At 44.6% G+C, this 23,592-nt stretch overlaps 5 non-coding genes and 2 pseudogenes across 5 annotated transcripts; 5 read left to right on the forward strand and 2 right to left on the reverse strand.

Annotated features, from left to right (window-relative positions):
• The first annotated feature begins 6 nt into the window (after positions 1–6).
• LOC116681620 (uncharacterized) lies at positions 7–20,620 on the forward strand (annotated as a pseudogene).
• On the forward strand, positions 2,960–3,133 carry LOC116681622 (uncharacterized; annotated as a pseudogene).
• LOC116681623 (U5 spliceosomal RNA) lies at positions 4,701–4,811 on the forward strand. Its single transcript, XR_004330052.1, has one exon. It is a non-coding gene; the product is annotated as a U5 spliceosomal RNA (small nuclear RNA).
• Positions 5,088–5,276, forward strand: LOC116681621 (U2 spliceosomal RNA). The gene has a single exon (XR_004330051.1). It is a non-coding gene; the product is annotated as a U2 spliceosomal RNA (small nuclear RNA).
• Positions 10,839–10,910, forward strand: trnae-cuc (transfer RNA glutamic acid (anticodon CUC)). The gene has a single exon. It is a non-coding gene; the product is annotated as a tRNA-Glu (tRNA).
• trnar-ccu (transfer RNA arginine (anticodon CCU)) lies at positions 12,571–12,643 on the reverse strand. The gene has a single exon. It is a non-coding gene; the product is annotated as a tRNA-Arg (tRNA).
• Positions 17,606–17,678, reverse strand: trnak-cuu (transfer RNA lysine (anticodon CUU)). Its single transcript has one exon. It is a non-coding gene; the product is annotated as a tRNA-Lys (tRNA).
• Positions 20,621–23,592: the final 2,972 nt, after the last annotated feature.

Here is a 23,592-nt window from a genome sequence, read left to right on the forward strand (position 1 = left end):
ACTAAGACTTTTTACAGACAGGCAGGTAAGAGGAAAAAAGATAGGACAACAGACGCTGATGGGGACTGCAGAAACGACCTTCAGAGGATTTTAAATTAATCAACAGGGAATGGCTTTAATGAGGAAAATAAAACAAATTAAAACAGAGATGTCGGTTTTAGCAGAAATTAAAAGCAAAGGTTCATACTAAAGCAAGGAGAGGGAAATAGAGGAAGGAGAGAAGTGCACAAGATAGTTTTTTAAGAAAATCATAAATAAAGGGGGGGGCAGTTAAGACTTAAAAAAGAAAAGGGGCATAGCTAACACAACAGAGAATTAAAGAAAACTGTCGAGACTTTTACCGTGAACTGTACACGAAAAAGCAGTTAATAAGGCACATGACCGAAGTTTTAAAATCAATCGAACAAGCAAAAAATGACAATGTGCTCTTAACTCAAGATTTTACCATGACTGAACTAAACAACTGTGTAAAACTTTTAAGAAAGGGAAGTCACCAGGAGAAGACGGGCTTCCCTTGGAATTTTACTTGACATTTGGGACATTTTAGCACCAGACTGCTTGTTGTTTTTATGGATTTTGAACAACTGGACCGACTTCCTGACAGTTTTAGAGTAGGGATAGTGACGCTTTTACATAAAGACAGAGACAAGACAGACTTGAAAACTGGAGACCATCACACTTTTAAATGTCGACTGAAAACTTTTAGCAAAATTAGCTTCACGTATGTCCCTGTTTTTAGGAGAGCTGATTCACCCGGATCAAGCCTGTGCCGTCCCGGGGAGGAAGATCACCGACAGCCTCGTACTGATCCGAGACACCATCTGTTATGCGAGAGACAGAAACATTCGGCTAGTAGTCCTGAATTTAGATTTTGAGAAAGCCTTTGATCGGGTCTCGCACCAGTACCTCTTTCAGGTACTGCAAAAAATGGGGTTCCCAAGAAGGTTTATAGCCTGGGTGGGACTGCTGTACCGGGGGATCAACAGCAAATTCATTGTTAATGGGATCTGACAGCAGCAGTGGATATAAACTGCGGTGTCCGTCAGGGTTGTCCGTTATCTGCCTCCTTTACGTCCTCTCAATAGAACCGATGGCACAGATCTTGAGAAGGGACCAACGAATCCATGGGGTAAGAGTCCCGGAGCGGGGGACTCGAGACAAAATGCATTTTATATATGGACGACATCAACATTTTAGGCACTGACCTTTATCTGTAACAGGACGCTGGACTTGACTGACTGGTTCGGACAGGCCTCTGGGTCGAAGCTCAACCGAAGCAAGACCCAAGCCCATTTTATGGACCATGGACGGCGACTGAGACGACAGGACTCCCCCTGACTGTGACCCGGACCGACCAAAAAATACTGGGATCAAGTTTGATAGGGAGGGGGAAGGGAAAACAAATTGGGCAGGACAAGGTAGGGAAAGTCAGACAGAGACTAGGATACTGGACACTTAGAGGACTGACTTTAGAAGGAAAGGTTTTAATCATTAAAGCAGTGATTTTACCTTTGCTTTTACTAATCAGTTCTGTTTTTATCCCGCCTAGGAGACGATTTTAGACCTGGAACGAGCCATCTTTTATTTTGTGGGGCTCCAAGTGGGAAAGACTGAAACGAAGCGTGATGAAGAAGCAAAGGAGGAAGGAGGCGGAAAAGGAGTGCCTGACCTGGACTTGTTTTTAGGGAGCAGATACACCGCCTGCACATTTTATCCGCCACAGCCCCATCCAGTAACCCCAAGACCGCAGCGATGACAAGGTCTGGAGGGGGTCGTACCTCAGGAAAATCAAGATTTTACCCACAGACCTCAGAGTTCCAGTGTCTTTTACCTGCCACCAGCTTCGCTTTTATCCAGTCATTTTAAGGCATTTTAACCTTGAGCAGGAGGAGTTGCAGGTTTTAACTCTCACCGCTCTCTCATTTCTGTGGTGCAGGAGCGGGACCAGTGAGTCCAGTGCGCGGGCTCGCATTGGGCGAGCCCTCAACAGTTTGGCGCAACGTAAACCATCCCGCTCTTCCAAACAGACTCCGGGACCTGTCATGGAGGGTGGCTCACGAGATCCTCCCGGTCAGGTCCGTAATGCACTCCCGGGGCATGTCGGCGCACGCAACTTGCCCCCGACCAGGTTGTGGCGCGCCTGAGTCGGTGAGGCACTGCTCGGAGTGCAGCGCTGCCGTAGAACAGTGGGCAATGGCCGGCTCCTTGCAATTCCCGTACTTGCCAGCAAGGGAGGTCCTTACACCCACAGCTGGTGCTGTACGGGGTGAGCCAAGGAAAACAGATACCAGCACGAACATTTGCCAAACAGTGGCTCACCCTAGCCGCCATCAAAGACGCCATATGGACCTCCAGAAACTTGCTGGTAAGGAAGCACATGCAGATCCCCCCGAGGCTGTGATCCGGATGGCCGCAGCGACGGTCCGAATGGCCGGAGCTGCAGGCGGCGGCCTAGGAACAGCCTCAAAGAAGAATCGCCTCTGTGCCCATCGGACGAAGGAGCCGGAGCCACACAGTACAAGTTCAAAGCAGCGGCGGCCTGACCCTCCGGGTGAGGTCGGTGGGAAGGAGTACAGGGTGAGGGTCTCCTCTGAGCACCTCGACAGGATCCCGAGAGACCAAATCTGTTTGGGGGAGCGGAATGAGTTCCCACTTGGTAGGGACTCACCCCATCCTGCACAACAGTGGACTTTTTATTCATAACATATGCGCTCCCTGTTGAGGAGATTTTAACATAGACACTCATTTACATTGAAAACCTTTTTACCTTTTAATCTATGACAAGTTATCTGTAATGCATTTTAAAGCAATTGTTTTGGATGTTTTATGGATTATTATGTATAACGCATCTCTTGGAGCGGTTGTTTTAGGTGTCTTATGGATTATTTATTGACTTGTTGTATTTAAAAGGTAACTTTGATGTGACATGTTAAATGACAAAAAGTATGAAATGAGTGTCATAAATTCTTTTCAAAGAAAAAATCTGTTTTATCAGTTTAATATCTGATATGTCCTCTATCAGGGGACAACATATTAAATGGATTTTTGGCAATGGGAGTTGAAAAAGGGGCTTGCTCGTTCCTCCACGCATCGACCCGGTATTGCAGCATCGCCTGGGAACGGTGCACCCATCTTCTGTCTTGTGGAAAAAACAATTACCGATGCACGTGAGCTGCCGTTGCCAAAATGTTAATGGACCTGAGAGCAATTGATATGGTTGATCAAAAATTGTTATATTTATTGATGATTTGAAAATATTTACATGACAGCATCGAGCTTCAGATCATGGTGTTGTAATGGTAACAAACAAACTATATACAGAACATTTTGCAACAATTAATACACACATGCGGTTGCAATTATGAAGTAAATGTAATGAAAAAGAGTTTTCATACTCAATATAACTTTCTTTTTTTTAACTTTTTATTTTTTTATGATCAGTGTGATTTTATTTTTGGTCTTTTTTATTTTTTTATTTTTTTTATTTCCACAAGGTATATGTGGGTGTGTGTGAGCAGTGCAGTGTTGGGTGTGTGTGGGGTGTTGTGATAGAGAGAGAGACACAGAGAGAGAGGGGGCGGGGGGGCAGCTGACAGTAAAAAAAAAAATCTCCGATGGCAGAGACGCACTGGAGTCGCATTTAAAACAAACAGCATGTCTGGAAACCACGTTCACCAGAAAGTACTGGTTACTATGTAAGGACTACAAACCCCACGTTCACAGAAATCTACTGGTTACTATGTAAGGACTACACAAACCCCACGTTCACCAGAATCTACTGGTTACTATGTAAGGACTACAAAACCGAAGTTAAAACAAACCTGAAGCTGAAGAAACCCTAAACGTTACGGAACAGACCGCAGACCGAATTGACTGACGGAGCAGGAGAGAGCGAGAGAGAGAGCGGAGAGAGCGCATTTCTCCATGTTCTGTGTGTGTGGGATTGATCCGAGCGGGTTTGTAGGCGGGGGGGGGGGGCGCTGTGATTATCACAGAACGCTGCGCGGCCAGTTGAGGAGTTTTATTCAATCCGAGCACGGATATGACTCATATTACTCGGATAATACTTGTACTCGGCAAAAGTGCTTTAAACCGTACCGGATACTCGTTTCAGCCGGATACTCGGATCACCCTAGTGTATATGCAGAATATAAAGAAAGTTGATGTCATAATGAATGGTGATGATGACATATGAATGGTGATGATGAATCAAAAAGAAAGTTGATGTGTATATGCAGTAATGTAAAAGAAAGTTGATGTGTATATGCACAAATCTAACCCCACGCATCACCCGGTATTGCAGCGTCACCGGGAACGGTGCACCCATCTTCTGTCTTCTGGGAAAAACAATTACGATGCACGTGAAGTGCCCGTTGCCCAAAACTGTCAACGGACCTGAAGAGACATGGCTGGCAGATTTTACCGCAGAAATTGTCCTAAAAACTGAATGATCTGTGAAACCTCGTTGGGTTCCTGGTATCAAAACGTTGTTATAATACTTGACAAGATAAAGCCATACAAAGTGTAGCAGATTTGCACTTTTGATTGGCAGAAAAAACAGCAAGGACAAAATATTGGCCCTGTGACAAGGGGGAATAGGTGAGGCCTTGGATTTGGAAAGCGGCACACCAAGTGAGAATTACCGCGAGGGTGGGACTGGGAAGACTGGCGTTTCGGCTGCTCTCGAGAGTTGGCTGTACTTACTCTGGTTTCTCTCATAACGCAAAGTCTTTCGCCTTTACTAAAGACTTCCGTGGAGAGGAACGCCTATGAGTGAAATTATTTTGGTGGGCTTTGCTGTTTGGCTAAGCTTTTGTACTTGTGAAAAAACAAATATGCTCTCCAAAAGGAAACTCAGATTCTTAAACGTAGCCAAAATGTGACAGCATCGGGAATATTGCACGTTGGCAGGAGCTTGACCAATGGGGAAAACCACAATTGCCGTCTTTAACTAAAACTTTTTGTGCCCCCTGAAGCGCTTGGACGGGGGTGCTAAGCAGCAGCTGTTATGTCCATTTAAATTACTGGACCGTGACAACTGAGAAACCGTCCGGGGAGGTCGCATCTGACAGCATAGAGTGGTGGTCATCGCTTCTCGGCCTTTTGGCTAAGATCAAGTGTAGTATCTGTTCTTATCAGTTTAATATCTGATATGTCCTCTATCAGGGACAACATATTAATGGATTTTTAGCAATGGGAGTTGAAAAAGGGGCTTGCTCCGTTCACTCCACGCATCGACCCGGTATTGCAGCATCGCTGGGAACGGTGGTGCACCATCTTCTGTCTTTGTGGAAAAACAATTAACGATGCACTTGAGCTGCCCGTTGCCAAAACTGTCAATGGACCTGAAGAGCAATTGATATGAGGTGATCAAAAATTGTTATATTATTGCTGATTTGAAAACTATTTACATGACAGCATCGAGCTTCAGATCAAGGTTGTCATGGTAACAAAAGAACTATATACAGAACGTTTTGCAACAATGAATACAACACATGCGGTTGCAATTATGAAGTAAAATGTAATGAAAAAGAGTTTTCATACTCAATATAAGTTTCTTTTTTTTACTTTTTATTTTTTTATGATCAGTGTGATTTTTTATTTTTTTGGTTCTTTTTTATTTATTTTTTTATTTCCACACCAGGTATATGTGTGTGTGTGTGTGTGTGTGTGTGTGTGAGTAAGAGAGAGACACAGAGAGAGAGGGGGTGGGGGGGGGGCAGCTGACAGTAAAAAAAAAAAAATCTCCGATGGCAGAGACGCAACTGGAGTCGCATTTAAAACAAGCAGCATGTCTGAAACCCACGTTCACCAGAAATCTACTGGTTACTATGTAAGGACTACAAACCCCACGTTCACCAGAAACCTACTGGTTACTATGTAAGGACTACAAACCCCACGTTCACCAGAAATCTACTGGTTACTATGTAAGGACTACAAACCGAAGTTAAAAACAAACCTGAAGCTGAAGAAACCCTAAACGTTAACGGAACAGATCCGCAGACCGAATTGACTGACGGAGCAGGAGCACGTGCGCGCGAGAGAGAGAGAGAGTGAGAGAGAGAGAGCGAGAGAGAGAGAGGCCGAGGGAGCGCATTTCTCCATGTTCTGTGTGTGTGTGTGATTGATCCGAGCGGGTTTGTAGGGGGGGGGGGGGGGGCGCTGTGATTATCACAGAACGCTGCGCGGCCAGTTGAGGAGTTTTATTCAATCCGAGCACGGATATTGACTCATATTACTCGGATAATACTTGTACTCGGCAAAAGTGCTTTATCCGTACCGGATACTCGTTTCAGCCGGATACTCGGATCACCCCTAGTTTATAGCAGGTATTTTTTTTTTCTTCAATCTTAACATAATATATATATTTTGTATTTTGTACTTCAGATATGATCAGCACTACCTCATTTTATGCTTTCTCCATCTGATAGTACAGGACTGAGGGCCTACTATTATTTGTCATTTAGCATTTTTACGTGCTTTACTATATTCATGTGCATACTGTTAAACAGTGTTGAGATCGGCGGGATTTTTTTTCTCTCTCTTACCTTTGTCTATTCTGCATGGTCTCCGGGTTGTTCAACGCTATTGTGGACAACTTTTGGTTATTGTGGGAAACACTGCTGTCTCCTTTGTTTCTTCTTCTTCCTGACTCTGGCGAGAGCAGACGTGTTTTTCCTCCTCTCCCCTCTTATCTTAGCTTGGCCTTCCCAGTCTGTCTACCCTGTCTGTGGAATCTCCTTTTCTCTTTCTCTTTGTCCCCTGCTTGCTGTTTTCCTGAAACATTCAAATGGAATTGATTAACTGGTCACTCAGCGCTATTGACAAGATTTTTTCATCTAAACATGCTTCTCCGGGGAGCCGGCCTGCCCCAGGGGACGTTCCCGGCAGGCTATGTTCGCGATTCCTATTCACGGGAGTGGCAGGTGGTCTGCCTGGACGTTCTCACTGTGGAGGACGTTGAAGATATTTGGATAATTGTACTACTGTTGGTGGGGCTCCTGATCATCGGCCTTGGGGTCTCGCTGACCTACCGCAAATTGGTTAAGACAGCCGCCAGCAAATTCACCCACCAGCTGTCTGGGAACTTAAAGAGTGCCTACACGGAGTGGTTGAGAGGATGAAGGTTTTACATCTAAGGGCTGACCAGTCCTGTGAACTGTCTCGTAACATCTCAGACCGGACCGTGGAAGCGCAGAAGGGGACTGATACCAACAGGGCCCAGTCGGTGGAGTTGCTTCGTGGACCACCGGACTGGCAGAGAGGTAGATGGACTGCAAAAATCACTACGTGATATGGATGCTCGCATGACGCTGAGGTCGGTGACAATTGAGTGATGGACATTGATTCAGATAAATTCTACCGAGTCACCCTAAATTGGACTGCAACTGATCAATACCCCCCCCCCCCCCCCCCCCCGCCACCCTTCACCCGAGCAGGAAAACAACCAGCAGCTGGCCATTCTATCTCGTCCTGTGCTCTGGTTATCTCTTCAAGGTCACGCCGATGGACTGAGCTTTTAACAACACAGACAGTTTGACGCGCACATTGCACACACAACTCACTATCTCACACACACACCATACACTCCTTCCCCCATCCCGCCCCACATCCGTCTGTCTGCCCTCGATTCTGTTTCTCGCTCCCTCTCAATGCCACCTCAAAAAATTCTTCATGTGTCCACATGAAGTGTGTTGTCTTGTGCATTACGTTGTGATGTTTGTATTACCATGTTGCTGTCTGCATATATCATTTTCAAGGAGTGCGTGTGGCGGCGCTTGTATTAGCAGCGGCCGGAGGCATGCTCCAAACGGTATTTCGTTGCCTTGTACTTGTACATGTGTAATGACAATAAAGTTATCTATCTATCTATCTATGGTTATATGGGGACTTTGGGTGTATTTGTGTTTGGGGGTATGTTGGGGGGTGGGTGTTCACCCCGGCTCACTATGACCATTTCTTTTTTTTATGTTATTTTTTTATTTAAATGGTTAATGGCATTATAGATCCCAGCATGGCTGGGTCAGGCACACCTCTCAGATTTATCAGTTGGAATATCAGAGGTATGGGGAATCCTGTTAAGCGATCTAAGGTTTTTGCGCACTTGAAACGTTTTAAACTCTGATATAGTCAGAGGTGGGTAGTAACGAGTTAAATATACTCCGTTACATTACTTGAGTAAGTTTTTGAAAAAATTGTACTTCTGGGGTAGTTTTAAATCACTATACTCTTACTTGTACTTGAGTAGATTAGTGAAGAAGAAACTGTACTCTTACTCCGATACATTAGGCTACAAGGAGCTCGTTACTTTTCTTTTTACCTCTTTGGTATTCTACGCGTCATTGTTTTTACCCCAGCGTACGTCTCATTTTAATGTTTTATTTGACAGAGAGAGTCTTCCGCTGAAGGCTCTACCACGTGACTGTGCTTAACCAATCACACGTCGTTGTGCAGTCATGTGACCATACTCGCTTGAGCAGCGCGACAGGTTAGCTTTACAGTCCTAGCAAAGACGTCAGAAGCAAAACGTCGCCAAGGCAACGCAAACCAGGAGGACCCCCCCCCCCCGCCTCATAGTAAAAGCGTGGTTACCTTTTAGGAAAAGTGTGAAACAGCAGCTACATCATACGGTGTGTTCAGTGTCGACAAAACAAACGGACATGTCAGCGTTCAACAACTCAACCTCTAACCTGAGGAGACGTAGCGTGGTTTTAGTTTTTGCTGTGGAGAGGTGGATGTTTGTCTTTTAGGTTACATACAGAATGTTTTACACATGCAGCATCCATCCTAATTTGATGTGACAAGTCTCTCAAGTAAGCTGTTTTGTAATTAATAAATTAATTTTATTGATTGGATTAACTATAATTTGCCTAAAGATGATTATTTTGTATTTTTGTCTGTCTGATTGATGCTTGTGTTAAGAAATAAATCAGACGTTACTCAACAGTTACTCACTACTTGAGTAGATTTTTCATCAAGCACTTTTTTACTCTTACTCAAGTAATTATTTGGATGACTACTTTTACTTTTACTTGAGTCATATTATTCTGAAGTAACAGTACTTTTACTTGAGTAAATTTTTGGCTACTCTACCCACATCCACATGTTGCCCACATGGCTACCTGTCTTAAAGGGGAATGGTCGGATGGTAATAATCATGTAAAGGAGAAAAGCAGCAAAAAAGTATTAACGTCAACATCGTAACGTCCTGCAATGTGACTTTCGCGCATGCGCACATCGCGATGTCAATGCTAAAACACAATATTGTTCAGCCCTAACTGACGATATACTTCGGTAAGATAGTTTGCCAATTTTATCTTGGGTAATGCCACAGTAAGTTGTAATAGTATTAGTAATCCCATGTAAGTATATCTAGTTTATAGAACCCAACTAGGTTATACTACGACACTTATAACAATACATACGTGTTTCTTTATTTCATCTTACATTTTTGCTAGCCTGTTGTGTAGTTATTGTTTTTACAATTATCTTTGTTTAATATCTGTGACTCATTACTATCTAAGTAACTGGTCATTGTGTTTTCTCCCAGTTTCACCCTTTGTTACTCAAATAAACGTGTTACAAGGAACCCGGTCGCCAGTGCTTGATGGTGGAAGGTGTTTAGCTGCTGGTCAGATTGCACAGCGTTACGTACGTGAAGGACAATACATATTTCATGGTAAGTTTCCAGGTAATCTCTGCACCTCTAATCTCTGCACCTCTGTTATTCTAATATTACCATGTATAAAATTGAAACAGGCAGTTTTGCATTTTCCACACTGATTCATGATTGTTTGACAGTAACTACCAGAAGCATTTCCAGGTAATCACTACACCTCTGTCTTACTACGTAATAAAATAGAAACAGGTAGTTTTGCATTTTCCACCACTGATTCATGGTTGTTTGACAGTAACTACCAGAAGTATTTCCAGGTAATCACTACACCTCTGTCTTACTACATCATAAAATGGAAACAGGTAGTTTTGCATTTTCCACCACTGATTCATGGTTTTTATTTCATAAACTACCGGAAGCATTTCCAAGTAATAACTACACCTCTGTTTTTGTATTATTACCATGTAATTAAATCGAAACAGGCAGTTTTCCATTTGGCACCACTGCCTTCTAAATCTCTAACCATGCGCCATTTCTTGCCTAAAACAATATAACCAACAATATGTTAAATTAAATTTGATAGATGTAACTCCCTGATGGTCTAATGGCTAGGATTTGGCGCCCTCACTACCGCGGCCGGGGTTCAATTCCCGGTCAGAGAATGGTCAGGAGTTGACAGATACAGATTTAAAAGAGTAAGTTTTTGGTTGATTTGTCAAATTCTTCCTCATTAGTTTAACGTTTTAAAGAGTACCATTTCCTTTAAATCAGACCCCGACAGTGGATGTATCCTTTTGTCATCATTGATGGATCATAAACACTTCATCTGCCTCCATCTCAATAACAATTCTTTTCATTTTTTCAAGCAGTAACTAAACCCCTAACCAACATTTTTAACTGAAAACCAATGTATGTGAGTGTCAAGTAATGTTATTGTTGGATTCAGGTCCAAATTTTGACATTATAGCGCAATGCAAAGGGCATAACAGTTTTTTTTCAACATACCTGGAGCGATGCAAAGCAGGGGTGGCCAACTAGTCAAGGAACAGCAAGAGACTTGGTATTTAAGAATACAAACTGACTATGTGACAGATGTGTAATCTGTCATGTCCTGCCTTCTGAAGGTCTAGCCAGGCGCCATTCCTCGCCTAAAACAATATGAGTCATTCCAGTAAGTGAAAAGAAAACTCACATCTACAAAGATAAATTTGTTAGATGTGACTCCCTGATGGTCTAGTGGCTAGGATTCGGCGCTCTCACCGCCCTGGCCCGGGTTCAATTCCCGGTCAGGGAATGGTCAGAACTTGAGAGACTCAGGTGTGATATTTCAAAGAATAAGTTCCTGGACTTGATTTTGATTTGTCAAATTGTTCCTCATTAGTTTAAATGAACTGACAACAACAGTTAAATGACTTACAGTTCTCAAAGACACACACAACCTCAACTGATCATCCTTTAGACAGCTAGTCTCTTTTCTCTCACTTTTTGTCTCTGTCTGGCCTCAAGTATTTGCTTGTATTACATCAAGTGACCTGCATACCAATGACCGTAAAGATTAATATGTACAGTACATGGTTTGCAGAACTGTACCTTCTGATGGAGGTAAGAACACTTGGGTTATCTTGGGACTGCTCTATATTGTACTGCAGGAGGATAAATCCCAGAGTTGGCTCACTCCAGGTTCTTTACGTAGCAAACGTCCCTGGGTGGACTTGAACCACCATCCTTTCGGTTAACAGCCGACTGTGCTGACCTATTGCGCCACAGAGACTGCATACGTCTGATGTTTTATGAGTGGGAGCTCGATCTTTAAGCCACAAGCATTTGCTTTATGGCTTTTTGAGGTTGCGCTGCACATGTCTGCTTATCAGGCTATTTTCCTGTTACTCAGAAATTGGGGAAGCTGACTCATGTGGAAATGTAGATATAGTAGGTTCTCAGTCATGAGAACCTGCTATATCATGACATGTCTGACGGGGCGCTACCTATACCATCCAAAGACTGAGACTGCAGCAATATGTTCAATGCCCGTATATGTTTAATGTATTCATATTTTCGTTATTTTCACAATGTTTATTCTTCTCATCGGGTAGGATTGCCTTTTTCCTAGGTGGCATATTCCCCTGGGCCTGGTGGTATCTGGCTGCACCAGAGCACCTGGGATGTCAGGCTTTAAATCCCCACCTCTGAAAAGTGCCGCTTCTTAGCCGGATTATGTCTGGCCATGTCATAAATAATAGAGTCGAGGCCTCAAAACTGAGAATATATTGGGGCGTGATATTTAAATTACAATCGTTTCTAGCCGCTGCATTTATCAATGTACGATCATTCTTACGCTCTGATTGGTGTGATAAGAACGTTTCATGAATCTCACGTGAAGCCTGTCGTACGTTAGGTTAATAAATGAGGGCATTAGCTCTAAGGATGTGCTTCAATACATAACTGAAGTGGACACACTAATGAGTAGCACAATGGTGCAATCTGTTTACCTTGTCATAAGCTAAAGCCTTTCCCAAGCTAAAAGAAAACAAGGCGCTCTTCTGCAAAAGCACTCCTGGGAGTGCTTGAGAGTCCTTTGAGGTGCAGCATGATTTTAGGTGTGTTTAGGTGTGTTAAGGTGTGAGCCCAAATAGTCGTCGAACGACAAAGACAAGACAGCGATCAGGTGATAGAACCGGGGTATTGATGTCCCATCCATGCAACCGATGGATATGATGAAAACCTGTAAACAGCCCAACCACATCACTGGAAAGTCAGCATTACTACAGGATCCTGGATGTCATTTTTTTAATCTGCCAGAACATGACTTGCCACTTTTCATGGGCTGTCAACAACTTTTCCAGCAGTTACATCATCTCACCATGGATATCAGAATTAACAGAGGATGGTTTCAATCCATCAACCTCTGGGTCAGAGGCCTCATGACACTTCCATTGTGCCATTCTGCTGAAATTCACCCCAGATGGGACTTGAACCCACAATCCCTGGCTTAGGACGCCAGTGCCTTATCCATTTGGCCACTGGGGCTTTACATCGCCAAAGCATCCCCATCACCAGTTCAGGAGAAATACATATACAGTTCAGGAGACGTAATGAAACAGTAACCTTGACCTTTGACCTCCAAAATCGAAATCAGTTCATCTGCGACTCCTAGTGGTTATGTATGCCAAATTTAAAGTGCTTCCCTCTAGGCGTTCAGGGATATTGCATTCACAAGAATTGGATGGACAGACATGAGGACACAGTCACCTTGACATTGAACCTTTGACCTCCAAAATCTCATCAATTGATTTGCGAGTTCAGATGAATGTTTTGCAAACTTTGAAGAAAACATACATGGGCATTGTGATAAGATGGTGCTGTCTATCGTTGTTTCTGAGATCAACAATACCTTCTAAAGTTGAATAGCTATTGCGTACCCGGTAATATTAGAGAAGAGCTCTCATTGGCCCTGCAGGCGGACAATTTAGAAAATTAAGTTACTTTACACTTTAAACTGTTACATCTCCTCTGAATCCCCATCTGCAAATTTTCGAGCCTCATTGGCATGCCGACCACCATCTTGAGTAGGTAAATCACTGGCTACCTATTCATGAGAACCTCATATCTTTTACCAGGTCCAGGTGGTAATAGTTATGGTCAAATGAAGCTTCATAAAGCTTTCTGAACAATGTTCTTCATTTTATGAACGCATTCACTCAGTAGTGTTTTATTATTGGTTGTGCATCTGTGATTGCCCTAGAGGTCTCTCAGTCCAGCACCTCTCCCGCTCATCTTTGTTAGTTTTACACTGTCCAGCATAAATCGCTGACACCATACCTCACACTCATCCATGCATATACATTCACCACTGACTAAACTGACTAACACCATCATTGAATTATTCATTCTTGTGTTGTGGTCATATTCTCGCATTTCCTTCAACCTTTGCACACGGTCTTTTGTCCTGGCCTTTTCATGGGGTCATGACAAAGCATCTAGGGTCAATTTTAGCCTTTGTGTGAGTACGTAGGTTTCCACATACTTGTTTTTGTGAAGATTGACGACCAAATTGTTAGTTTTTCTGAAATTTTGCGAACCATTACAACACCTTTCATAGCCTCGTTGGCGCAGTAGGCAGCGCGTCAGTCTCATAATCTGAAGGGCGTGAGGTCAACCCTCACACGGGGCAGGTGTTTTAAAAAACACTACTGCTGCTGAAAATACAGAGACAGGTGGTTGAACACTGGCACTAGCAAATGAATGGAATTTGTCATTCTTTGGTTATTTCTGAGATTGATACAATGAAAGAATTATTTAAGAGTGGTAGCAAACCAATGAAAAGGGTTATAGAACATAAGTGGTATGTCCTTGGACATACTATCCAAGCAGGGAGATGAGTACAGAGATGTGGGTGCTAGCAAGATGGATGTAGGTTGCCCATTGTTCATTTAGACTTACCAGCAACATTGTTATGATACAAACCTGCTTGAAAAACAGTCACAATTCTTTTTAAAGACTTGTGCATGGACACATGATATGATAGTGTCTGAATTGGTCCATGTCCATACAGGTAGCTCAAATGGACAACTCATCTAGCAGAGTTTGCAACTCGAGTGGGAAAAACAATTACAAATTAAAATTACAAATTAAACTACAAATTAAAGTGCAAGTAAATGAAGACCAAAAAGCTGTTGCAATGATCACGGTCTTCTGGACAGCAGGAGGGTAGACCATAATTTGCACATTGCCTGAGAACACCAAATGTTATTGCACAAACTGGTTGAAAATTGGCTAAATTGGCCAAAACGGTTAAAAAGCTCAAAGTCCCAACTCATCATGGCCACTTGCAGACTGTGAACATCCTGCAAACCTGCATGACAGATGACGATAGCGAGCACTTCATACATATCCAGAATCAAGCTGTTGCCTTACCAGGGACTTGAGCTGTGGTTTTCTTTTTCGCTCAAAACGTTGATAACCTAATGCAATTTTATGGCTATAGACAAATAAACTTTACTGCTAGTGGGTACAATAAAACAACTCTCCTCTGGTTCCGCTTCTATACTCTTAGTGTCCTCATTCGGAAGCACTATACGTAGTTTGATCAAAAGCCCTTGTGACAGGAAAAATCCACCAGATGACTTGCCATCCAAGCAGGGAGATCAGCACAGAGATTTGGGTGCTAGCAAGATGGACGTAGGTTGCCTATTGTACATTTAGACTTACCAGCAACATTGTTATGATGCAAACCTGCTTGAAAAACAGCCACAATTCTTTTTAAAGACTTATGGAGGGACCACAAACAATATGGCAGTATCTGAAGTGTTCCACAATAAAGCTGTCGCCCTACCAAGGACTTCAGCTGTGGTATTCTTTTTCACTCAAAACATTGATAACCTTATTCAAACAACACAGCTTCAGACAAGTAAACTTTATTGCTGGTGGGTGCAAAAAAAACAACTCTCCCTCTTGTTCCGCTTCTATACTCTTAGTGTTACAGTTAGTAAGACCCAGAACCATAGAGATACAAAAGGCACGTTAATGAGTGCGGAGGGGTTCAAACACTGGTGTAGACAGGTGGCTGGTCGGCGTGAGGGAGGAAGGCAACTCGGAGGGACAACGGATGGATCTAAGGAGAGGCAGAGTTAGTACTAGAATACAACAACAAACAACAACACAGGCGCAAATGACTAGGAGCCCAGTTACCACAATAGTGCATGTAATGATCTGGCGTTGAAGAGGCGGTCAGCCCGGGTTTATGTATTGACGTGGGTGATGAGTGATGAGGAACAGCTGAGTGGATGACGGAACGTAGATGGAAAGCCACGCCTCTAGATCCCCTGGAACGCCCTCACGGCAAGACAGACAAGACACACAGAAGAAAGAGAAGACACGACACAGGTTGGGGAATGCACCAGACCACAACACTTAGCCCTCGTGACAAGAAAAATGCACCAGATGACCTTCTATCCAAGCAGGGAGATGAGTACAGAGATTTGGGTGCTAGCAAGATGGACGTAGGTTGCCTATTGTACATTTAGACTTACCAGCAACATTGTTATGATGCAAACCTGTTCGGAAAAACGGCCACAATTCTTTTTAAAGACTTATGGATGGAACACAAACGATATGGCAGTATCTGAAGTGTTCAAGAATGTCGACTCTACATCTGAACAGGGATTTGAACCCGGACCCTCAGATTAAAAGTCTGATGCTCTACCGACTGAGCTACCCAGCTTCTAAAACTACTGGCTGTGGAAAAAATAATCTCCTGAACTAGAAGTTTTGTCGCTCAATATGGCAGGCATTCTATGCATCCAGGGCCAAATGTTTTACCATTTCATCCACTACGGGCCCCTAAGGAAACGTGTAACTGTGAACTCTTGTTACCCATAGCAACGACAGGTAACAACGAGTGGAAGTACTTCTCTCTTTTCCTATAATCGTCACTATACGGCCCAGTTTAATCTCGGTAAATTTTGCGGAAATCCTGCAAACAGCTACGATGACTGTTTATCTGTAAGGATTTTAAAATCTATCTGTCAACCCCGTCTTGCCCGTATTGGATGGAATGATGTCAATTTGCGCTTTTTATCTGTTATACATAACAGCCTGGATGCAACAAAGAACCCTTTTCTCCTGTTTTGTGCACAACCCAAAGTTTTACAAAAAGAAGATAACTTTTACCAAACCCTTCAGTTAAATCACAGTCAGTAACTTTATATGTGGTGCCAATAAAGATGCTCACAAAACGGGTACTTGCAATTGCGTTTCTCGTGCACATTCATGTCCTCTTAAATACAAAGAACTGCTATGTTCTTAATTCCCAATATCATGTCTTAGATGTTAGTTCCAAATGAAAACAATTTTTGTCAGAAGTGGGATTTGAACCCAAATGAAGACCATTGTCAGAAAGCTTAATGAAGCTTCATTTGACCATAACTATTACCACCTGAACCTGGTAAAAGGTATGAGGTACTCCTGCAATTTGTATCAAATGTTTCCTGTTGTCAAATGAGATCGGAAAGCTGAATCGGGCCGTGGAGCCATGAAAGCATCCCATGACAATCTACTAGACTTACATAGCTTTTAAGTGACTCGCTGGTCTAGTGTTATGATTCTTGCTTCGGGTGTGAGAGGTCCCGGTTCAACTCCTGGACGAGCCCTGATGGCAGGAGCTGTTAAATTCCTAATCTGTAATTTAAAATCCAGTTTATCCAGTTAATTTAACACAGATTAGGAGCAAGCAATGTGTTGGCAATTTTTCATATCCTGCTTCGACTGCACGCAATAGAAAAAACTGGGTAAAAATGTGAGGAACAAACGAGCAGGACAGGACTCTCCTTGTTCGTTGGTCTAGGTTTATGATTCTCCTTAGGGTGCGATAGGGTCTGGATGAGACTACTTTGCATAGAGGTGGAGTTATGGATTGAATAATCTGGTTTATTTATTGAGTGTGATGGATGAGAAAGTGTCACCTATTTGGCAAATTCATCACAATATTACTATTACATTTTACTGGCAAAATCAAGTCTGTGTTTTGTAATAATATTCTGTATCAAATGTTTCCTGTTGGCAAATGATATCGGGAAACTGACTCAAGCTGCATTTCTTTTTACGAATATGAATGTTAACCTGCAGTTCTGGAATGTTAAGTTGCAGTTCTAGAACAATAGGTTGAAGTTGTAGAATTTCAAGAGTTGCGGTCCTAAACTGTTAATTACAGTTCTAAAATGGTACATTGTAGTTCTAGAATGTTAAGCTGCAGTTCTAGAACAATAGGTTGAAGTTTTAGAATTTGAACATGCATTGTCACCAGACTTTAGTTTGATCTGAGGAACAGGAGTTCAGCACAGGCCATGATTGTAGAATGCAGGCACATTTTAGTCTGGTAAATTACAGGGATTTTTACACTGGGATGGAACTGCTATTCTTGCAATTGACAGACCCAATACAGCCACATTATACAGTGCAGAACTCAGGCATTCCTACTCTCTAAAACACCACAGCCCAACGTGGGGCTCGAACCCACGACCCTGAGATTAAGAGTCTCATGCTCTACCGACTGAGCTAGCCAGGCACCTTTAACGCTTTTGTTGTCCTTCGGGTCCTGGGGAACTGTGGCATTGTCCTTCGGGTCCCGGGGCCTTTACGTTGTCCTTCTGGTCCATAGGACCCTTGCCATTGTCCCTCGGGTCCATAGGACCCTTTACATTGTCCTTCGGGTCCATAGGACCCTTGACGTTGTCCTTTGGGTCCCGGGGACCCTTGACGTTGTCCTTCGGGTCCATAGGACCCGTGGCATTGGTCTTACGGGTCCCAAGGACCCGTGGCATTGTCCTTCGGGTCCAGGGGACCCATGACGTTGTCCTTCGGGTTCCAGGGACCCGTGGCATTGGCCTTATGGGGTGGGACCCGTGGCATTGTCTTCGGGTCCCTGGGACCCGTGCATTGTCCTTCGGGTCCCGAGGACCCTTGACGTTGTCTTTCGGGTTCCAGGGACCCGTGGCATTGACCTTATGGGTCCTTGGGACCGTGGCATTGTCCTTCGGGTCCCGGGGACCCTTGACGTTGTCCTTTGGGTCCTAGGGACCCGTGGCATTGTTCTTTCGGGTCACATGGACCCGTGGCGTTGTCCTTTTGGGTCACGGGGACACGTGTTGTTGTTGTCCTTCGGGTCCCTAGGACCCGCGACATTGTCCTTCGGGTCCCAGGGACTCGTGGAATTGTCCTTCAGGTCACAGGGACCCTTGGCATTGGTGGTACACTCAATCGGACGTATTAGTTCTGCTACCCTCCCATCGTCCTGCTTTGAGTCCCGGGATTCTGGCCAGTGGCTTGTAGTTGTAGTACAAACAGGAAAGGCAAAGGCGAGTGGAAAGGGAGGTAAAAAATAAAACTAAAGGGTTGACATCAGTCTACTAATTATTTTCATTACACACACACACACACACACAATATACACTTAAGACACATTTGTCTTCTTGTTGTCGTCATTTTTTTCACGTCATCTTGTTTTGGGACCTGTGCACTTGTTGCACGTGGCTCGTCACAGCCGGGGGAAGAGCTGCAGCATGGCCCGTCTTTTGACTCTGGAGTTGAAGCTGCATCGGATTCTCGTGAGCGGCGGTGCCGCTCGCAATGTCTCCGCTGAAGTCAAGGTACAAAAAGGAGAAAACCCACAAGAGGCCTGCGACAAACACGACGACGACAACCACCACCGTGACTGTGATGGCGGTGGGTGTGCGTCACAAGAGGACCAACACATACACGACCACAGCGGCGAAAAAGACTACTGCTGCTACAACGACGACAACAAAGATGATGACCAAGGCCAAATGGACGTTGAAGTTCAAGACAAAGAAGGAGAACAAGTGAATGAAGAAGAAGAAGTAGAGGAAGAAGAAGACAAAGACAAAAAAGTACAAGTAGGAGAAGACGACGAAGAAGAAAAAGAAGAAGAAGAAGAAGAAGAAGAAGAAGAAGAAGAAGAAGATGGTAGTGAAGACGAGGGGCAAGAGGAGGATGAGGAAACATTTGTGTCAAAAGATGGCAAAGTCAAATGGTCCTCGAAAACGTGTCATCCCAGTGTCCCTAGACCTCATTGCCATGCTACCGAAAAAGACAAACCCGACCAAGAAGAGGACACAACAGATGCTGCTGTTTGTGGCTGCCACAAATCTCGAGGGTCAAAGGAGATGCGCCACAGCCGGAAAGTGGAAAGAGATGGACGTCACGGACCTGCGAGCCTACCTCGGGCTGCTGCTCCTCGCGGGCGTGTACCGGTCCCGCAACGAGGCCTTGGAGAGCCTGTGGCACGAGAGCGGCAGGGCCATTTTCCGTGCCACGATGCCAATCAAGCAGTTCCACGCGTACTCTAGACTGTTGCGATTCGACGACCGTGAGTCAAGAGCTGTCCGCCAAGCCTTGGACAAACTGGCGGCCGTACGAGAGGTGTGTGACGGTGGACGAGCAGCTGGTGCCCTTTAGAGGTGTTGTATTTGTTGCTTTGTTGTTGTTTTCGGGGTTTTTTGTACCATTGCCGTACAATTGTCTTAGTGTGTGTGTGTGTGTGTGTGTGTGTGTGTTACATTTTTTTCTTCCATCTTTCCCTCATGTTCCATCTTCTTGTTTGGACACGCCACTTTCACACACACCGAGAGGAATCTGGTCGCCCGCGTGGTGCTGGACGTGACCTAGGGCCTGAGGGGCCTGCGTAACGTGACGTGCAACAACACTTTTTCACCTCCTACGCGCTGGTCCAGCGGCTGCTGGTCCAGCGGCTGCTGGTTGAGCGGCGCCTCACCGCGGTGGGCACGATGGGCAAAAACAAGCCTGAGCTGCCGGGGCGTTGCTCGCCACAAAGGGCCGTGCGGTCTTCTCGTCCAAGTTTGCCTTCACGCCCGTCCCCACTCTGGTGTCCTACGTGCCCAAGAGGCACAGGAACGTGGTGCTGCTGAGCACGCTATACACGGGGGATGCGCGCGTTGGCGCCGGCAGGCAAGCCAAACCTGACATCATCCTCCACTACAACCACACCAAGGAGGCGTGGACCTTGGACAAGCTCGTGGACACATACAGCTGTCGCAGGAAGATGGTGCGCTGGACCCTCGCCGTGTTCCACAACATCCTCGACGTGTCCGCCTACAACGCCTTTGTGCTGTGGCGAGAGCTCAGGCCCGAGTGGATGCGCGGCAAGCTCAACAAGAGGAGGGCGTTCCTCGAGCAGTTGGGAAGGGCGTCTGTGAATCCGCTCATCGAGAGACGGCGGCGTCTGCCTCGCACGGAGGCGTCCGCCGCACTTGTCAAAGCCGTCATCAAACCGAGGAGATCCTGTGGTGGTGGGGCTGTAGTGGCGGCAGCGGCGGCAGCGGCGGCGGCACAGTCACAAGGGGCCTAGAGGAGGACGGGGATTCTGAACCGGACACACCGAGGGTGCAAAGCAAAAGGAAGCAGTGTCAGCTCTGTCCAGAGGGAAAGGACCGCAAATCACACATTGTGTGCGGTGGCTGCAAGAGATAAATCTGCGGGAGCTTTAGGCGGGCCTACTACTGTGCAGACTGTGTTTGTCCTTAGCCTCTTGGCCCGCGTGGACAAAGCCCCGAACAAACCTTGAATCTGTTTTGGATAAACACACACACACACACACACACACACACACACACCCCTGGGTCCCAGGTACCCGAATGGCGAGGCTGAGGCATCAAGGGTAGGAGAAAGATGACATCGAAGGATGAGGGCGCCACGGCATTGGTGGAACTTACGTATAATGGCATGATAAATAAGACAGGGGGTCTCCGAGACCTAAAGGATGAGGCCACGATGGCATTTGACATGAAATTAAAGCGCAGTCTGGGGAGCCCGAAGCGGAACAGCAGGCTGGTACAAAAGGTCCCAGAAGCTAAACATGTCCCTGTGACACAAAGGCCAATACAAGGGTTAAATGACACAACAATGTCTGAAAGTGTTCAGGCATGCTGAAGTGTACAACTCATCATGGCAGCAAGCAGAATGTGCAACTCTACGCCTGAACAGGGTTGAACCCTGGACCCTCAGATTAAAAGTCTGATGCTCTACCGACTGAGCTACCCAGGCTTCTAAACTGAGTGCCTATGGAAAAAAAAATCTCCTGAACTACAGATTGAAGTGCAATTAAGTGAAGACCATTAAGCTGTTGCCATGATCACGGTCTTCTGGACAGCAGGAGGGTAGACCATAATTTACACATGCCTGAGAACACCAATTGTTATTGCACAAACTGGTTGAAAATTGGCTAAATTGGCCAAAAAAACGGTTTTAAAAAGCTCAAAGTCACAACTCATCAGGGCACTAGCAGACTGTGAAAATCCAGCAAACCTGCATGACAGATGACAATAGCGAGAACTTCACATTATCTCACAGTCAAGCTGTTGCCTTACCAGGGACTTGAGCTGTGGTATTCTTTTTCGCTCAAAACGTTGATAACCTAATGCAATTTATGACTACAGACAAATAAACTTTACTGCTAGTGGGTACAATAAAACAACTCTCCCTCTGGTTCCGCTTCTATTCTCTTAGTGTCCTCATGCGGAAGCACAATACGTAAATCAAGCAAAAGCCCTCGTGACAGGAAACATCCACCAGATGACTTGCCATCCAAACAGGGAGATGAGTACAGAGATTTGGATGCTAGCAAGATGGATGTAGGTTGCCCATTGTTCATTTAGACGTACCACCAACATTGAAAACAGAGGTCTGTGGAAAAAAAACAATCTCCTGAACTACAAATTGAGGTGCAAGTAAATGAAGAAGATTAAGCTGTTGCCATGGAAGGACAAATCCACCAGATGACTTGCCATCAAAGCATAGAGATCAGTACTTATACATATCCCACAATAAAGCTGTCGCCTTACCAAATACTTGAGTTGTGGTATTCGTTTTTACTCAAAACATTGATAATCTAATTCAAAACAACACAGCTTCAGACAAGTAAACTTTACTACTGTTTGGGTGCAAAAAAATAACTCTCCCTCTTGTTCCGTTTCTATACTCTTAGCCCTGGTGACAGGAAAAATGCCCAGATGACCTTCTATCCAAGCAGGGAGATGAGTACAGAGATTTGGGTGCTAGCAAGATGGATGTAGGTTGCCCATTGTTCATTTAGACTTACCAGCAACATTGTTATGATGCAAACCTGCTTGAAAAGCAGCCACAATTTTTTTAAAGACTTATGCATGGAACACAAATGATATGGCAGTGTCGAAGTGTTCAGGCATGACAAATGTTCAACTTATCTAGCAGAATGTGCAACTCTACGCCTGAACAGGGACTTGAACCCTGGACCCTCAGATTAAAAGTCTGATGCTCTACCGACTGAGCTACCCCGGCTTCCAAAACAAAGGGTGGTGGAAAAACAACCTCCGGAACTACAAATTAAAGTGCACTAAATGAAGACCATTAAGCTGTTGCCATGATCACAGTCTTTGGACAGCAGGAGGGTAGACCACAATTTACACATGCCTGAGAACACCAATTGTTATTGCACAAACTGGTTGAAATTGGCTAAATTGACCAAAACGGTTAAAAAGCTCAAAGTCACAACTCATCATGGCCACTAGCTGACTGTGAACATCCTGCAAACCTGCATGACAGATGACGTTAGCAAGCACTTCATACATATCCCAGAATAAAGCTGGCCCTTACAGGGACTGAGCCGTGGTATCTTTTTTCGCTGAAACCGTTGATAACCTAATGCAATTTGTGGACAAATAAACTTTATTGCTGGTGAGTACAATAAAACAACTCTCCCTCTTGATCCGCGTCCACTTGATGGGAAAAATCCACCAGTTACTTGCCATCCAAGCAGGGAGATCAGCACAGAGATTTGGGTGCTATCAAGATGGATGTAGGTGGCCATTGTTCATTTGAGATAGCACCCGCATTGTCATGATGCAAACCTGCATGAAAAACAGCCACAATTCTTTTTAAAGACTTGTGCATGTTACTTACATGATACAACAGTGTCTGAAAGTGTTCAGAATTGCCAAAGTGTACAACTCCTCCAGCTCATCAGAACTGGACAATTTTGCTCAATTTGCTCAATTTGGCCTTAATTTGTTTCTGGACATCTGTTCTTTTTAAACAGTTAAAAAGCAGGCCGGTTAGCTCAGATTGTTTGAGTGTGGTGCTAAAAATGCTAAGCACCGGCAGACACTTTAGGGGTACTAAAATCGCCAAACCCTACGCCCAAGAGCATCTGTATCCACCTTTTTTATGCACAAATTGGCCATTAGCGCAAAACAAGTCTCAATCTCTATAGCTCTGCTTTCCACGTCTTTTGTAGCAAGGCCAAAACATACAGTTGTAAGGTTGTCTGCTCAGCAAGTGCAAATATGAGTCACAGGTACTGATGTGCCTAGCATTCAATCTATTTCCTTCACCAAAAGCTAACTGGCCACCTAATTAGTCTGCCTTTCTTACAAATGTTACCTCACTCCTGAATTTCAGATAACCGT

The sequence above is a fragment of the Etheostoma spectabile genome, unplaced genomic scaffold (genome assembly GCF_008692095.1).
Source record: "Etheostoma spectabile isolate EspeVRDwgs_2016 unplaced genomic scaffold, UIUC_Espe_1.0 scaffold00018658, whole genome shotgun sequence".
Taxonomy (NCBI): Eukaryota; Metazoa; Chordata; class Actinopteri; order Perciformes; family Percidae; genus Etheostoma; species Etheostoma spectabile.